Consider the following 18,768-nt stretch of genomic DNA (forward strand, 5'->3'; position numbering starts at 1 on the left):
TTGCAGCTGTTCGCATACTCTGCCAGTGAGACTAAGTCATTTGTCGCGACGTGTGCATCGACTTTTTGTACTACATGCTCACATTGAGAGGCGCTAAGGCAGAGCACACCGGGACACGCGGGCTGTAATGTCTGCCGTTCTACATTAGGGTAAGGGCGTGGAGGGGAGTGCATAAGCACAGTTACTTCACTGACTGCATCCCATGCGTGATAAAGTTCGAGCGTGGGGCTGCCAGGCTTGACTCAGGCTCTGCCATCGCTGTGCTTCCTCCCTTAGCCCCCACCCTCGCAGCGCCCACAGCGCAGTCACTGTTGGCGGTCTCCGGATGCCGCCGTCCGTGAGCCCCCCACCCCCCGTGACACAGAGACACGGAGACAGCGTTGTTACCAGTGTGGGCTCCCCGGTGAATGTGATGTCACCGGGAACGCCCTGTTTATTTAACAGCGCACGCGACGGAGTGAACGTCACCCCGTCGCGTGCGTACCCTTAAAGGGCCAATGCCACACTCCTCCTTTTCCATAACAACAAATTGGAAACAGGAGGGACTAACTATCACACGTTTATAAAGCACACAACTCGGTCAATTCCAAAACCCCCATTTATTCACAGCCACCCTGGATCCCCCGCGGGTACCTGTCACGGCCTGACCATTAGCCCCCGGTCAGCCTCCTGAGCTCAGTCCATCACATAGTCTGTAAGACGGGCAGGTTTCCCACGCCCTGTTCTCAGGGGGTACCTCCTGCCACCATCCCTGGCCGGTGTCTCTTGGCCGGGTCTGCCTCGAGCCGGAGAGTCCGCGGCAGGGCTGTCACCCCCACCTTCATCCAAGGCACCCTCACCCTCTCGGTTATCGGGGCTGTCCACTCTCTGGTCGCCGATTCTCCTGAAGAATGAAGTATTCCTTGTTACAGACGACGTCCCATCAGAAGCTGTTACCATAGAACCCTTGACCGCCACAACATCTAAAGGAGCGGGTTCATACGTGAGGGACAACTTTCCATGTGGGTGACGATTCCTCACCAACACCTCGTCTCCCAGCGCGATGTGTGGGGGCCTTAGGCCCCTCCGGATGTTTTCCATCTGCGTCCTGACTCGTCTGTCCTCCTCGACCTGTTCATTGTCAATGACGGCAGGGTCCCTGTCCCCAACCTCCGGTATCACGTCTCTCGGACATCTCTGAAAGAGAGCCTCCGCCGGGGCCACACCCATTGATGAGTGAGGTGTGGTCCGATAGCCCCGCAGGAAGACGTACAGGGCCCTCTGCAAACACTCGCCCTTTCCATGGGCAATCCGAAACACTTTGTTGAGGGTGCGCATCATGCGCTCTGCCTCCCCGTTGGCCCGGGGCCACAGTGGGGTTACCCGCCGGTGTTGAATGCCATACTCCTTCATGAGCTCGGCAAAACACTCACCTTGGAACGGTGCCCCGTTGTCGGAGCATAGCACAGAGGGCAGGCCATGGGTGGCGAAAATCTTCTCCAGCGCCACCACCACGTTCTCAAATGCGACAGACTCTATGAACTCGACCTCCGGGTATCGAGACCACTCGTCCACCACAACTAGGAAGTGAGTGCCTCTCGACGTGGACCCGGAGTCTGCGTGCACCACTTCCCATGGCCGGGTCCCTCTGGGCATCGCTTCAATAGATGGTTCCCGCTGGGCCGGTGCCGCAGCCTGGCACCACACGCACGACGCCACAAATGTTTCCACCTTCCGCTCGAGTTCCGGGAACCACACCTTCTGGCGGAGGCGAGCTTTGGTTTTGGGCGCCCCTTGGTGACCCTGGTGCGCCAACGCGATGACCTGTGACACTTTGGCCTGGGGCACCATGATCCTCTCACCCCTCAGTAGCAGCCCCGACTCTGAGAATGTCAGTTCTTCTCTCACTCTCCATAACTGCTCAAGGGCCACTCTGGCTTCACATGTCCTGCGTTCCACGGCCTCCAGTACCGTCTTCCAGGTACCCTTCTGCATGGCTTCCTTCAGGATGGCGAAACATTCGTCGCCTTTGGACGCAACCTCGAGTTCTTCCACCTGCATGGAGTTTGGGGTGGCCGTCTCCACTACCAGACGGACATGTTCATCGGCCTCTTCCGCTGATGCAGACTCCTGCGAGTCCCTTCTTGGGTGACGAGATAGGTAATCTGCTGCGTTGTTAGCTCCTGGACGATATGTTAACGACACTCCATACTCGAGCAGGGCGAGCATCCAGCGCTCTATTCTCACTGGTGGACGGGATGATGAGCCCGCCATGATCGGCAGCAACGGCTTGTGGTCCGTGACCACAGTCACGGGACGCCCCAGAATGTAGAGGCGAAAATGTCTGCAACCCCACAGCACCGCCAGGGCTTCCCTCTCGATCTGGGAGTACCTTTGCTCGGTGTCGGAGAGCGCCTTACTGGCGTATGCTATGGGTCGGACTTCTTGGTCATTTCCCACTTGTGTAAGCACTGCCCCAGTCCATATGGGCTGGCGTCCACCACGATCTCTGTCCGCAGACTCGGATCGAAGAACGCCATGGTGTCGTCCGCCACCAAGGCGCCTCTGATGTCGTCGAATGCCGCCTGCTCAAGGGGGCCCCAGTGCCAGGTGGTGTCCTTCTTTGTGAGCGATCTCAACGGCTCTGAGCGGGACGCCAGGTTCCTGATGAAACGGCCACAGTAAGTGACCATGCCCAAGAAGCTCCTCACCTCTGCAACATTCTCAGGCGGACGCGCCTCCTTTATGTCCCTCACTTTGCGGGGGTCCGGCGACACCCCATCCGCCTTAAACACGAACCCAAAGAATTCGATCGTTGTTTTCAGAAATTCACACTTGTCCTTGTGCAGGGTGAGTCCCAGCGAACACAGGCGCTCAAAGGTCTTGGCCAGGCGTACCAGATGCTCCGTCTCAGACCTGGCATACACCAAGATGTCGTCGCTAATATTGAGGACTCCATCCAGGTCCGCTAGTGCCCCTCTTATGATGTTTTGGAAAACCTCCGCCGCAGAAGACACCCCAAAACTCAACCTCTTGTATCGGTAAAGGCCTCGATGAGTGGTAAAGGTTGTGATGTAGCGGGACCCGGGGTGCAGGACCACCTGATGATAGCCTGCTCTCAGGTCCAGTTTGGAAAAGAACCTCGCCCCTTGCAGTTCGGCTATGATGTCATCGATGGTAGGGGTCAAATGTCGCTCCCTCTTTATGGCCTTGTTGGGGAGTCGCATGTCCACGCAGATCCTCACCGCGTCCGGCTGTTTCGGCTTGCGCGCAATGACAATGGGCGACACCCACGGGGTGGGGCCCTTAACCTTTTCAATGATGTCCAGCCCCACCAGATTGTCCAGTTCTCGATCTACCAGATCCCTGAGATGAAAAGGAACTCGCCGGCGCTTCAGCGCCACTGGTTGGATCGACTCATCGATGTGGAGCCGGACTGGCTCACCCACCAACTGTCCAATGCCTTCAAACAGGGAGCTGTGTTTGGCCAAGAGCACCTGAATGTCGTCTAAGTACACTGAGTATGCGAATGTGACGATGCCCAGCGCCTCAGCCGCAGCACAGCAAAGCAGGGTGTTGTCCCTCACCGGTGTGACATAGAATCTGGCCCGGATGTGTGAGTCACCATATTGGACATCAGCCACGAACACGCCATCCAGAGGAAGGGGCTGATCGCCGCCGAAAGCGAATATGCGTGCTCTCGGTGCGGTCAGCGTGGGCCGGGCCTGCATGGTATTATAGTGCTGTCTGGCCATAACATTCACGGACGCACCGGTGTCCACTAGCATCGGTACAGAGTCTCCATTGACAAACACGTTGCACCTGGGCTGTCTCTTAGAGCGGGATTTCAGCATGCTCACACTGGACACGAAGAAGACGTTTTCCTCATCCTCTTCTTCCTCCTCCCCTTCCTGAGGGGCCTCTTCGTCACCCTGGTCCACCTGAGCGACGTTGGACGCCCTTTGGGGTCGGAAGAAACCGGCTCGGACAGGTCCTCTTGGCACTACCTTGGGAGCTGCAGATCTGCACATTCTGGCAAAATGGTCCGCGCCTCCGCACCTACCGCACTTAAACCCAGTCGCTGGGCACTCAGCTGGGTGTGGGAGATCGTACCCACACTTTGGGCACGAGGAAGTCGTCCCAGGCGGGCGCGGGCTCTGAATGTTCATGGGGCGCCTCGCTCCACGGCCTCTTCCGACCGCGCAGATTTCCTCCACCTTGCCTGGGCGGGCACCAGCTTCCATTCTGGTCGCCCGCAACTCCGACACTTCGTGGCACCTTCCCAGTTCTAGGATGCGAGGAAGGGTGATGCCAGGCTCGCGCAAAATCTGGCGCCTCAGTTTCCCAGAGACACACCCCTGAATGAGTTGGTTGCGAATCATAACTTCAGGGTCATTCCACGCACATGGCGCCGCCCGTCTCCGCAGCTGTCCATAGAACACATCCAGAGTCTCGTCATCCTTCTGTCGGGCCGTTCCCATGAGAAAACGTTCATAATCTGCATTGGCCATTGGCAGAAAATGATTATGGAGTGCATCCTTTGCCGCCGCAAACGACCCATCCGCCGGCTGAAGGGACAGAAATATCTCGTGCACTGCTGGGCCAGCAGAGTACAGAAGAGTGGCCAGCTTGCTGTCGTCGCTTGTCTCCATAGTGGCCCTGAAGTACATCTCCAGCCTATCCATCCACATCTTCCACCTCTGTCCCAGGCTTGATGGAGAACCCGAGGTATCAAACTCAGGCATTGGCTGTAGGGACCCAGGTGGTTTCAACAGGGGAGCAGGCGGAGGCGCAGCAGCAGCAGCAGCTTGACTCATGGTGGAAAGCGCACAGGCACCCCAGAAGATCTAAGTGATGGGGCCGCAACTCACCACCAGCAGTCAGCCTCTATAGATGGTTTGACTTCTGCCTCTCACCAGACGCACTCCTCGCAGATGTATTGCTCCAGCCAGCATGCAGACACTGAGGTGTCCAAAAATTGAGCAGGGGGAAAGGCTCCTTCAGCAGGCTTACCATAGAGTCTTGCCCATCTACTCGGTGAAAAACAGTGTAAATGTCGATGAATCATTCCGAAATTGACACGTGTTGTCTCCAGCGACTATCCGCCGCTGAAGTATCCAAAAATTATGTCCGGATGGCTCACCGGCGCTCCGTTATGAAGCCGTGAGTCTCCGAGGCCTATTCATCAAAATGGCCGCCGGCCGTGTGTATCTCTCCCTTCTCCGCGGTCAGAAATCGCTGGAGCGCTCACATCGGATCATCTACGCTCCCAGCTGATTGCTCCGCCTGTTCCAGGGAGTGATCCCGGCACTCGTCGCCACTGTTGGCGGTCTCCGGATGCCGCCGTCCGTGAGCCCCCCACCCCCCGTGACACAGAGACACGGAGACAGCGTTGTTACCAGTGTGGGCTCCCCGGTGAATGTGATGTCACCGGGAACGCCCTGTTTATTTAACAGCCCACGCGACGGAGTGAACGTCACCCCGTCGCGTGCGTACCCTTAAAGGGCCAACGCCACAGTCACTATCTTCCAGTGACTTAGTTGAATCGACGCTGGCGCAGACTTCTTCATTCGTGAGGGACGGGGAGGAAAGGGCAAGGCATGTTTTACGTTGTTGCGGGCTGACCTTTTTCCCGGTCATTACTTCAGTACGCTCCGCTCGCCTAAGCTGTGCTCGAGTCAGTAGTATGCCTGTCCACATACTCGGCCACAAACCTTACTAGAGCTCCATGGGTCACAGGTCGCACAGGAAACATAGGCAACACACTCCTGCCACACTCCGCGACGCTGCGCGTCCAGCAGGCTGTTTTAAGGTATAGGCTCCACCTTTTTGGTAAAAATTTAAAAAACACTGCAAATCAGTCCACAAAACGCCGGGGCTCCTCAGAGGCAACACACTCTTGCCACACTCCGCGATGCTCTGCGTCCAGCAAGCTGTTTTAAGGTATAGGCTCCACCTTTTTGGCAAACACAAAAAAAACACTGCAAATCAGTCCACAAAACGCTGGGGCACCTCACAGGCAACACACGCCTACCACACTCCGTGACGCTCTGCGTCCAGCAGGCTGTTTTAAGGTATAGGCTCCACCTTTTTGGCAAAAATAAAAAAAACATTGCAAATCAGTCCACAAAACACTGGGGCTCCTCACAGGCAACACACTCCGGCCACACTCCCGGTAAGTGTTTACTCACTTTGCACAGCATAGTGGTCCGTTATGAGCATTGATAGTGGTCAATGCGGCACTCCAATCTCAACTTGATTATGATGATGGGAACATGTTTTAGGTTTAGTAGCACCGTGAGGTGGTGCGCATAGATCAGCAGAGACCTGGTTCCAGAAGAAGGATGAATCCGCCTTCCACCAAAAAGCAGTAACGTAATTCAAGGAGACTTATTAGAGATGGAGGAGGGGGCGGGGTGGTATGTGTAGCCCAAACTTGAAATTACAGTGAAGGAACTGGCTTCATTTGCCCTTTGTGCAATGTAAATCCTTTGCACCACATAGTGGAGAAGGAAAGAGTAAAACATAGGCACAGTCTCTGTTACTCTGCACTTTTCCACTACAGTGTAAATGCCTAACACAATTTACGATTGCAGGAGACATTTACAATCGATTCCTGCATTTCATATGAATCCATTGTATTTTCACCAGAATAAAAGTACATGCAGGCAGACAACTGAGTGGTTTTGGCAGGTGGGCCTGAAAGACCAGGCACACGTGTTAAATCCATTCCCCTCTCCAACTCTGCACTCCAAATGACTCAAAATCCTGCAGAGTGTAAAAGGTGGCGGTAACCAAGCAGTGCTACTTTTCCAGCCGCGCTTTCACGCTTTGCATGACTTAGAAAACCACCTCCAGGGAAATATTGTATAAAAGACAGCACAAGGTTGGGGTTGAATTCTAGTCTATGGTTTTGCAGCGGGCTGTGAAGTGTGTACACATATGTGGCCTAGCTATTTTTGGATTCCAGCACTAAATACTCATGTGAGGAAATAGCCATTTAGGCACAGGAAAAGCTGCTGAGAACATGCCGTGTATTCCAGCTAAGCGGTGGACTACATAGAAGGCCTGTCAACATTTAAAAGTTACACTGTTGGATTTGCACTGAGGTGCAGAGAAATGCTATCTGCTCTGCTGGAGCTACAGGAGAAGCCTTTACAGCCTGTGACTCGTGGCCCACCTGGTGAGAAGCCAAATGGAGATCCATGTAGTGAAGCCACAACGAATTGCAAGTAGGTGCAGTCTGCTGTCCGCCACCCTTTGCCAGTGTGTGGCACAGGAAGACCTGCCAGACAGCCAACACAATCAGATAAGGCTGGTCGAAGAATGTAACCGGGAGGTGGTAGGTGGAAAGCATGTGTCGGTCTTAGCTCTACTGAGATCCTGAGGATGCATGTGTTGCACTGCAGAGCAAGGGGAGCTGACCCCTGTCTGGAAACAGTGAGTCTGCTGGGACTTGTTTGAAGTTAGCATGGGAAAAGAAAAGCACGCTTTTGAGATCGCCAACCTCATCTCATACGACAACCTTGATGCCCTCTTCATCACCAAAACATGGTTAATCCCACCCCCATGTTGTTGATGTGCTCCTACTTCCCGGCTACTGCGCCCAAAATACGTACCAGCCAGGAAGGGCAGGGGGCGAAGTGGCAATTATCCACAGGAACGATTGGCTTGGCTCCATTATCCCCTCTAGAGAGTAAAACACCAGGCACTCTAGGTTATCTTTGTAAAACGTTTAGTAAGCGTGGGCATAATTTTAAGACACTCTTTGGGACAAAGGAGTGCACTATTTAGAACTGTTCAAGGTGCAGGGGAGAAAGTTGGCAGCACTGGCATATGGGCTGTACATACAAACGAAGACAAAGTAAGTTCCCACTTTGGGAATTCCCGTCCCCTGCACTCTATATATGGCTGACAAGAGCTCAATACATTTATATTTCATAAAAGAAAATGAGATTCATAAATTGTATTAACTACACATGTATGTTATTTCAAAGACAAGGCCTTTAGCCAAAATAATTAGGGTCCGACTCTAGAGTGAATATGTTCTTTAAAGATGATTTATTTGTTCATATGGATGTGCCCAACGCGTTTCGAGATAAAATCTCTTCCTCAGGGGCTGCAATCATTCATTCAACGATCAAAGAATTTTTTCTATAAATACAGAAATATATACAATTATATCAGCATGCACTTTTCAGAAAAACATATAAACAAAAAAAGAAGTAGCATACGGTGGTCTAGTAAAACCTTCTAATACATCCATGTTGTCTAAACCCTTTTGGTTCATTGTTTCTTAATCCACACGCAGAATGTTTTTCATTTGTATCAGCCTTTATTGGGTAGGCTAGTTCTACCTTTCACTATCTCTAAGTGCACCAACCATTATGGAGTGAAAATTCTGATCTCGGCACATGCTTCCATCTACCTCTGTATGGTGGCTCATACTGTGCATCCTTACGATGCCCCAATGTTCATAAATCACTGAAGTCAATCATTTGTGCATCTTATAGTTGTCGTATTGGTCAATAAATACATGATAATTCAATCGGTTCACAAAGAGGCTTTTCCTCATTTCCAAAGTCATTGCCAAAATCATTGGTCTGTCATAGACAGTCAGCATTGTACACAATATGTGTTAATGAAAAGCGTACCGTATTCTCCTAATTAATAGAGAATGTTGGCAAATTGTGCACGTGAAATAAAGTAGTCCTTCATTCAGTAATAAAGATGTCAGGAAAATCAAAGACCCTCCATCCATCCGTAGGTAATAGTATAAGAATACCAATGAGTACAAAGAAGTGTGTCAGCGTGGACCTAAAAGTGAGGATACCACGTGTTAGTAAAAGGGAAAGAGCATACCGTCAAAACGTAATGGCTGGGCTGTCATAGTAAAGAAGATGAGCCTCCTGCAGGTACATCGTGTTGTGTTCAGTAAAAGCTTGCGATCACTTACTGGTATCTGGCTGAGAGGTTTGTCAGAGGTTTGTCAGAACTGGAGCCGATCCACTGAGCGCTGATGCATCGGTAAACAAGATGGCCGATGAAGCTTGTGGCTCGGGAGCCAACTCATGTGAGAACTAGCAGCACAGAGACTACTGCACTTGCAGACTCGCTAGTTAGGTTAACACTGTGGAAAACCCTAGAGGGTACCCCACTCTACTAAAAATTCTATTTTTTTCTATTCTATTTGCCCTTCATGGGAATATGTTCACTGTTGTTTGTTTTAGTTTTAGAGTTGTAAAGGGCAAACAACTTCTCCCTTTTCTGCGAATACAGGTGTACGGCAGGGATGTGTTTTGTGCTCGATCCAATACTGTTCCAACCCTTTGACTAATTTATAATTGGAGGAATTGAACAGTGTGGGGCAGACACATCACAAGTGGCTGCATTTCTATCACATGCCGACAATTAGTATCCTGTTGGCAAGCACTACCTGCTTCTTGCAAAGGCTTCTTGATACCATTACGAACTACATTAGAGCAAGGGGACTAAATGTGATCGTTAGTAAATCAGCGGCTGTGATCTTTGCCTGCAGATTTTAGAAAAAAAAATGCCGATTTTTTATCTTGACAATCTGGTACTGAATAGGACTATCTTTGTTTGCCCAATTTGGCTAGTCCCAAACATACTGTTTAACAACGATGCCGATAATCGATTTGGGGTAGTTTTAACTTTACTAGTAAATGTAAGGCTTACCCAGTTGAACAGATTTTAAAATTGTACAATGAAGAGGCAATTAACTGGCTTATTTGGAGCTAACAATTGGGGATGTAACAATGGACTACGCTTTCAATGTGTTGAATATTGATTTTTAAAAGGATTGTTGGGATTATCAGTTTCTGCACTCAATTGGTCCTGTCTTAGGGCGCTGAGGCTTGGTGCAATAGAGGATATGTTTTTAATTGCCTTGATAGAGTCATCTTAGTCTTGTCACTGTTTAGACGACTCCAGCGCATCCTAATCTCTCTTGCTATGAATGGATGCAAACCAGCCATGATTAGAATTCCAACAGTTTGGCCTTGGTGATCACAAAGCACCTTTGGGGAGCCAATCCCATGAGCCTTAGGCTCAGATACTTCGATGGAATCACTCTGATTCCCCTAAATAACCAATACTCCACCATTGTGAGATCAGGCTTCTGAAAAGTTGTTCTCCACCTGAATCCTGCTTTGGCCTGCTGCTCGAGGCCACTCTTCAAGATGGCCGCCCTGGTCTTTGGCACTGAAGACATGCCCCTGATGTGAGCCCGGGCCCCTGCAATTGGCTGCCTCACCACCTCATAGCCAATTAGCGTCACAGGAAGGCGGGAGCTGGCCCATTCACACAAGGCCCACATTTAAGGCCCTGTCTGTGCCTGTCTGTGCCTTGCTGGGCATGTGGCCCTTCATCATGTTACTGCTGGCAAAGACATGCATTATGCTGGGTACTGCATCCTAGCAAACCTGGACTGTGGCGTCTCTCCTGCCATCACGTTAGTGATGACTGTTGCTCAGTGGCCTGCATCAACTCTGTTTGACTCTTACATTTTTGTCTTCTAGGCATTCTCATTGCCCTATCTCTGTTCACTTATGTACCCTCATACTTTATGGTCTACCTTTTGATTCCTTCCTTTCCTGAGCCCCCACCACACTGCCCACACTTCTGTACTGCTGTGCTGTAATACCTTTGTCCCAATATTACTTTTTAGGTGTGCTTTCTTCCTGCATGTATTGTGACTGTTAGTTTAAACATCGAATTTAGGTGTGTTTTCTTCCTGCATTGATTGTGACTGTTAGTTCAAAAATCGAATTTAGGTGTGCTTTCTTCCTGCATCAATTGATACTGTTAGCTTAAAAATCGAATTTAGGAGGGGCGTGGCTAGCCGGAGATGCCAGCAGATGCTGCTCTGCTGAGCTTCTGACTCTTGATCCCGTCCCGACCGAGAGAAACCCCCTAAAATGTGAGCTGAACCCCTGGAATTGAGCAAGGCCACCCCCGAGAGTGAAGGAAGTGGCTGCCCGAGTCGCGGAGCAATTGAGTGCGGGAATCAGGAGAGGTGGCTCCCCGAAGGTGCCGGCGGCTGCTGGTCTAAATGGCGGGCGGCCCCGAATGGGCGGAGAGGAGGAACGGCTACCGGCGATGAGCGAGCCCCCCCAGGAGTGCAACAACAAAGAAGGAGCCAGGAAGAAGGCTTGGCAGGCCTCTCCCCCCCCCCCTGCGGTTAGCACATAGCAGGTGTTTGCGGGGGAAGGCGGCTGTGGTGAGTGCATGGTGATCCGTCGTGGTGGAGCTTTCAGCGTGGAGGCAGCTTCAGCGCGGAGGGAAAGGAAGCAGCGCAAGGTGTGAGAAGGCCTGGGGACAGAGGTGGAGCCCGGGCTACTGGCGGTGAAACAGCGAGTCGGCATGGGAAACGCTCCCTAAGGGATGGCGCAAAAGGAACGTGGAGTGAAGGAAGGAGAGGAGGAGGAAGGGAGCGCGCATCCACACAGCTGGAGCTGCAGGGCAAGGAGAGGGTGGTGCTGACTCAAGCGGGAGTGCAAGGGGGAGAAGGGCAGGCTGCAAAAGAGCCCGGGGTCCTGGAGGTGAAAAAGGGAGTTGCACTCATAAGCACAGATACCCAAGGCGTGGAAGAAGGATAAATAGAGCTACGTCAGGAGTGGAGCGGCGTGCAGTAGGCACATCTCTAGGGAGGGGGCAATAGTCAGCACGCTTCGAAGGGGGCACATAGGTACATCAACCAGGGATTGGACTGCTCCCCCAATTTGGCTGGGGAGAGGGACTCCCCCACAGATGCAGGAGTAGAGTTTGGAGGTTTCTACGCCGGAGCAAAACATCCAAAGGAGCCGCATTTGCTGCAGCTGCCAGGGTGGGGGGGGCACCACCCCATCATCATAGAAGAAGCCTGGTATGAGGGAGAGGGGCAAGATCACACCCACTGCTCCAGCATGGCGTCAAAACAGCTAGCGAAGCAGAAGGGCCCACAACCGGGGACATTAAGGTGCTCATGCAGGGCACTGAACTACAGAAGCTCACCCAACAGCAAACTAATGTGCAAATCTACTTGCCGCCCCCTGTGAGAGGAGGATTCTGCGATTAGAAGGTCAGACCTGCAGGCCATGCTGAAGGAGCTGAAGAAGGACATAAGGGAAAGCACTGCGGACCTACCGAAGGCCATGTCAGCCATTACCAAGAATGTTATGGTGGTTGAGAGGCGGGTGGAAGAGCTTGAGACAGCAACCGGTGAGCAGGGGCATGCACGCGACAAGCTGGTGCAACGGGTGGGCTCTATGGAACAGAAAATACAGATCATCCTGCACAAGCAGTAGGAGACGGAGAATAGGTCAAGACGGAACAACATAAGAATCCGAGGCAATCTCGGATGGGGACTTACAAGAATATGTGCAGAGCCTGTTCCAGGCCATCCTGGGAGCAGATAGTGAGCGAGAAATAGTGCTGGACCGCACCCACCAAGTTCATCATCCTTTCAAATGAGCAGGAACCTCATACTGGATGTCCTGACCAGGGTGCATCTGTACCAAGTGAGGAAAGAAATAATGAAGTAGGCACGTAAAGAAGAAGCAGTGAGATTCAGGGACACCCCAATAGCCCTCTTTCAGGACCTGGCACAGGCGACGCTCATCAAACGGAAGCATTTGCGAGTGGTAACAAGTTGGCTTCAGGCAAAAAAGACCAGATACCGTTAGACGTTTCCTTGCGCCCTGCGATTCAATCTCCAAAGAGGAAGAAATAGCCAAATTGATGGAAGAAGGAGAAGAGGGGCAACCCACTGGTTCGAAGAAAGTCATGGGGACAAGGAGGCTAATAAACAGACAGGGGGGAAAGAATGATGGAGATCGGCCCATCTACACCCGAAGGGGAGGACTAGAAATAAAGCCGCTGAAGAGGGGGTTCTGCCATGACAGAAACAGTGAACAGGGGCCAGAAACCTTCTGGTAAGAATTCTGCTACGAAGTGGATTGGCATCACAGTAGGAGGGACGAGACATTAGGACACTCAGAATCTACACCAATGGGGGTTGAAAGGGAGAGAAAGACCGGACAAGACCTTACCATCCCGGGTGCTAGGTGTACCCAGTGGAAGATGAATACGTTTTTATGGGACATTTTTGAGTGGGGGGAAAAGGGGGGAACAGTTAACACATTTGGGATTGGGAGCAGGAGGGAATGGTGGTGCAGGTAGCTCAATTATGCACTCGTAGGAGAGGGTCAAGGAGAGGTCTTACTGAAGGGGATAGAACAGGGGTAGGATGATGAACGACCTACATATGGTATCCCTAAATGTCCAAAGCCTAGATTCCCTGGTTGAAAGGCGCTCCATATTACGGCGCCTAACTGAGTTGCACACCATGGTAGCCTGGCTACAGGAAACACATTTGCTTCAGAAAGATGAGGCGCGTCACAGGCATAAAACATTCCCAAAACAATTCTTCGCCTCTAGTGGGGCCAAAAAATGGGGAATAGCGATTCTGATTGCGAAAGAGGCAGAATTCACCAACCAGTTTTTATACAAAGACCCAGAGGGAAGATACCTGGTGGTAGGGTGTTCGCTAAGGGGGCAATTGGTGACACTGGTGGCGATATATGACCCCAACGATAAACAGGAGCATTTCCTTACCAAGGCATGGGGGGGAATCGCAGGGTGGTGTGTGGGAAAGGTGTAAGAAAGGGGGTGACTTTAACTACGTGATGGACCCACACATGGATAAGACTCAGACGGACGGCAGACAAAGGCAGGCATTGGCACAATTTCTCAGGGAACTTCACCTTATAGAGACTTGGCATTTTTTTCAGCCCCAAACAAGGGCATACACCCATTATTCGACAATCCATAGGGGATTCTCCCACATAGACATGATTCTAGTCTCCGACACGCTCTTACCCCAGGTGACAGACATAGAAATTGGTACATGGTTCCTATCGGATCCTGCTCCGGTGATTCTTTAAATAGAACCCCAGACGGCGGCACCGGAAGGGCGGAAACTGTGGCACCCGAATTCCCTTATAATAAGAGACCCATTATTGAGGGCCCACATGGAAGACACCTTAAGACATTACTTTAGCGAGAACGTGACAGAGGGAGCGAAATGGGGAGTGGCATTGGACACGAGCAAAGCTATCATGAGGGGAGGGTTTATAGCCCAGACTGTCGCTTACATGAGGGGGAAAGAGCAGGTAAGATTAGCTCTCGAAAAGGGGGTTAAAGAAGCAGAGGGGGTGCATAAGGATACAGGGTCCAAGAAGGATTGGAGAGCTCTGATGAAGGCTAGGGCCAAATTAGAAGCACATCTGGCAGATAGATTGGCACAATTATTGATCCAAATTAAACAAACATTTTATGTAAAAGGGGACAAGGCGAATAGCTCCTGGCTGCGAAGCTCAGAAAACAGCAAGGGAGGAATACATCACACAACTGAGGGATGGGGAAGGGAATCTGGAGAGGGAGGAGGCAAAGAAGATGGATATTATCCACAATTCTACTCTAGGGCCATGGTGGGGGAGGGACTAAGGGAGGAGGACCAACAGGCATTTTCGGAGGGCCTTAACATGCCAAGGGTGACGGGGGCAGATAGTTTGGTACTTGAAGCTCCCTTCACTGAGGAAGAAACCAGCAGGGCGATAGTTGTGTTGACTAGGAACAAAGCCCCCTGACATGACATGTTCGGGAATGAATATTATAAAATGTTTCAGACCCTCCTGATAGGCCCTCTAACTAGGCTATTTAACCACATAAGGGAAATCAGTAAAGTATCTGGGGACATGGGCCCCTCCACGACTATACTACTTCTAAAGCCTGGGAAAGACCCCAACTTGCTACGACCCATCTTTTTAATCAATGGGGACGCTAAACTATATGCAAAGATTATCTCCCTCAGATTAATGACTATCCTTCCCAAAATCGCCCACCCAGACCAGCAGGGTTTATAATGGGCAGACACACACAACACAACATCAGTAGGGCAGTAAATGTGTCCGAATGGGGCAGGAGAACGGGACAGCAATTCTCAATGGTGACATTAGACGCTACAAGAGTGTTCGATAGCATGGACTGGAACAATCTCAAACTTACGTTGGTTTTTGATATGGCCATGGAACCCCTACCACGAGCAATTAGGGCAGAACAAGCAATAAGGGGAGTAGTGGTGAAAGGGACAGAACACAAAATGGCATTGTATGCGGACGACGTACTGATGTTCCTGAGAAATACCAGGAGTACTCTCCCGAAGGTGTTGGCCCTCCTGGCCGGCTTTGCTGGGGTCTCAGGCATCCGCATTAATTTTGCAAAATCCAAAGCGCTCAATATCACGGAGGACCAGGCGGACGTAGCAAAATAGCGGGAGTCTTACTCACTGATGTGGGAGCGGGAATCCCTAGAATACCTGGGGGTAAAACTGAGTCCCACGACAAGGGGATATTTGCTGCCAACGTCCCAAGCATCCTGCGAAACCTTCGGGGGGAACTAAAGAGGTGAGAATTGCACCAGGGTAGGGCCCCTTTACACCACTGGGACATAATGAAGATTTCACCACAGGGAGGGTACCAGGCTTTTGGGTGTAATGGTAAGGACAGACCCCCTTGATCCTAAAATACTTCTGTCAAGTCAGTTCCCCCATGCAATTTGAGGGATGCAAAACAAAATTCTCTCTGCCCGAACAAGAAAGGTTCCACTATTTCAAATCTAACATTGGATCACAAACAAATAATGTAGAGAAGCGCCCATTAGATCCCTGGTGGGCCTGGAACTCACAATGCAGGAAGGGGTTCCTGTGAAAGGTATTTCGAGGCTGATGGGGTGGAGGTGGGGGAACTATTGCCATACATGGGTAAATGGGAACAGGACCTGGGGGTATCTATTAAGAATGGGGGCAGATATGGGGCCGAGCGGGGAAAAGCTCTCATTGCTCCATGATAAAGAAGTCGGCATATAAGGTATATATGCAATGGTACTTAACCCCACACAGACTGCATATAATGAACCTGGACATTTCGAGGGAATGTTGGAGAGGGGTACGGCCGGCTGGGGGACATGGGACACATGTGGTGGTTATGTCCAAAGGCAAGAAAATTTTGGAAGGAAATATTGAGCTACATTCGAGAGATATTGGGGGTGCAGCTACCTATGTATCCAAAAGTGATCCTTTTGAGAGTGGTGGCAGAAGGTCTGTATGATGCAAGCCAAGCAGTGCAAGGGTCACACTAATCACCCATATCCTCACAGCCGCAAGGATTGCAGTGGTACACAGAACAAAGACCGATAGTAGCAATGTGGTGTGTCAGAATGTGGGGCATCATGGCCATGGAAAAAGTGTGGGCACTGCCAATGGGCAAATACCAAAGGTTTGTAAATACATGGCTCCCGTTTCATGGGTTTGTAGGAGAAAGAGACCAACAGTTTCACAAACCAGCCATAATCAGGAACTTTTCAGTGCTGTAAGTTGAAATAGGCCAGACTGGACACAAGAAAGGGAAACCACAGTGAGTTAGGCAATGGACTAAACAGGATACCCAGAGGTTAGGTTTGATTGGGAGTGGGAAAAGGGGAGGGGAGAGCTAGGGGTGGGACGGGGGAGTTGGGTGGGAGGAAAACGTGCACCAGAAAACTGGATCATTAATCGAGTTGTATCAAATGCATGAAAATGAAGGCTGATGGTGTTCACTTTAAAAACAAAAATAAAGCTTTTTTAAAAACAAAATCGAATTTAGGTGTTCTTTCTTCCAGAATTGATTATGACTGTTAGTTTAAAAATCGAAGTTAGGTGTGCTTTCTTCCTGCATTGATTGTGGCTGTTGGTCTAAAATCGAATTTAGGTGTGCTCCCATTCTGCATTTGTTTTGTTCTGTTAAAATCCTACTTACTTCCTTGCTCTCTGTATTGTTTCTGTCTCTTGCTCGCTTGTACCCCTCTTTAGCTCCCACTGCTTCTTCCCATCCCTGTTGTGTTTCCTTGTGCACTTGCGCCTTCCTGTCAACTCCCTCCAATGTGCCTCAGCTGCTGAGCATGGTTAAGTGTAGCACACTGCGTGCCCCCTCACAATGGCGCTTTCTGTCTCTCCTATCTTTTCTAACTGTTTCTCTATCTCCCATCCTTCACCGCTTACCAAGTCTGGCAGGAAGAAACTTAAGAAGGACACACTTGGCTCAGGTCCAGGCCTTCCTATCGCCAACACCTATGTCAGTGCATCAGACAGAGAGACTCTCACTGACATCCTCTTTGTCATTCCTTCTCCCGACCTATGGACTCTTCATATGGTCACTCTGCTCTCTCCCTACTCTTCCTCACACATCAATGGAAGATTTTTTGGGGGGTCTTTCCTGCCTCCTCCTCGACCTCCAGTGTCATCATAAATATCTATCGAAATGGTACTGACTTGGTACAAGGGCCTCATCCCAACCTTCTTCTTTTTGATAGGCTCCTCCCTCGCCTTATCAACTTTCCACCTTCCTCCTCACTGGCTCCTTGCCAACTGCACCTACGGCCTCCCTGGCTCCCTAACCTGCTAGGCACACCTTGGCTTCCTTGACTCCACCTGGTTACACCACCTCTCTTACTATGGCTCCTTTGATGTCTTATACTATCCTGCCCCCCCCTTGCCCACACTCTCTGCACTGACATCCTTCTCAGCCTCTTCCACACTGGTGCCCTTGCCTCCCACTGCTGATCTACTACTGTCCCAGCTTTCTTGCTTTCACTCCCTTTGGCCCCTCTGCCTTCTCTTTCCTCTGTTTCTCAGGCACCCATGCCGCTTAACTCTCGCACCACCTCTGACATCTGTCACCTCCTTGAACACCTGGACCTTGATGTTCTTGCTCTCACTGAGACCTGGTTTAAGGAAAGCTCCGTCACAAGTTTTTACACACTTCTCCCTGAAGGCTACAAGATCCTCTTTGAGCCCAGGCTCACCAAGCCAGGAGGGGGAGTTACCCTGATCATTCCTGAGTGGATCCCTGTTTCCACCATTCCATTCAGGCCTATTCCTCCTTCGAATGCCTGGTCTGTAGGCTCTTTCTCTCTCCTGTCTCCTCTCTTACTCTGGCCACTTTCTATAGGCCGCCGGGCCAGTCCACCCTCTTCTCAGAATGGGCTGACTTGGCATCTTCTCTCCTTTCCTCCTCATCCCAACTCCTCCTGCTGAGGGATCTCAACATCCATCTTGACTCTTCTGACTCTTCAGGACCTTTCCGCAACCCATGCAACTCGCTCTCTCTATCCATTCTACCCTCGGTCCGATGCACACTGCTGGCCCCACCTTGGATGCTCTCATCTCAACAGACATCCCTCTCTCTATCCCTCTCACTACCTCACTCTCATGGACTGATCACTCTCTTCTCTCCTCTCACTTGAAGCTTTCTTCTCCTTTAGCACTTGCACATCCTGCACTGCCTCCCACCTACAAGGTCTTCTGACCCATGAAAAAAGTGTCAGTGGCTGCCTTTGCCTCCACCTACTCCCCTCCACCTACTCTTGTGGCTGGCTCCCACCCTGACACAGTCCTCCCTAACTTTCAGCTTGCCATCTCCAATACTCTCAACATCCTTGTCCCTGTACTGAGGGTCCAACTGAAGCCTGATTTGGCTGACCTTAAATGCAAGTGCAGGGCAGCGGAACGGAAATGGGGATCTTCAGGTGCACCCTCTGATAAACTGGCCTGCCGCCTTCTGCAAAGGCAATATACACTCTGCATCCAGTTCAAGAAAAGAGTCCACATTCAAGCCACATCTCTGCAGCATCCAATAACACGGCCAAACTTTTCAAAGTCTGTAAAGAACTGGCAAACCCTACTGCTGCCTC

The sequence above is a fragment of the Ambystoma mexicanum genome, chromosome 1p (assembly GCF_040938575.1).
Source record: "Ambystoma mexicanum isolate Mex_15411 chromosome 1p, UKY_AmexF1_1, whole genome shotgun sequence".
NCBI classification, from domain to species: Eukaryota; Metazoa; Chordata; class Amphibia; order Caudata; family Ambystomatidae; genus Ambystoma; species Ambystoma mexicanum.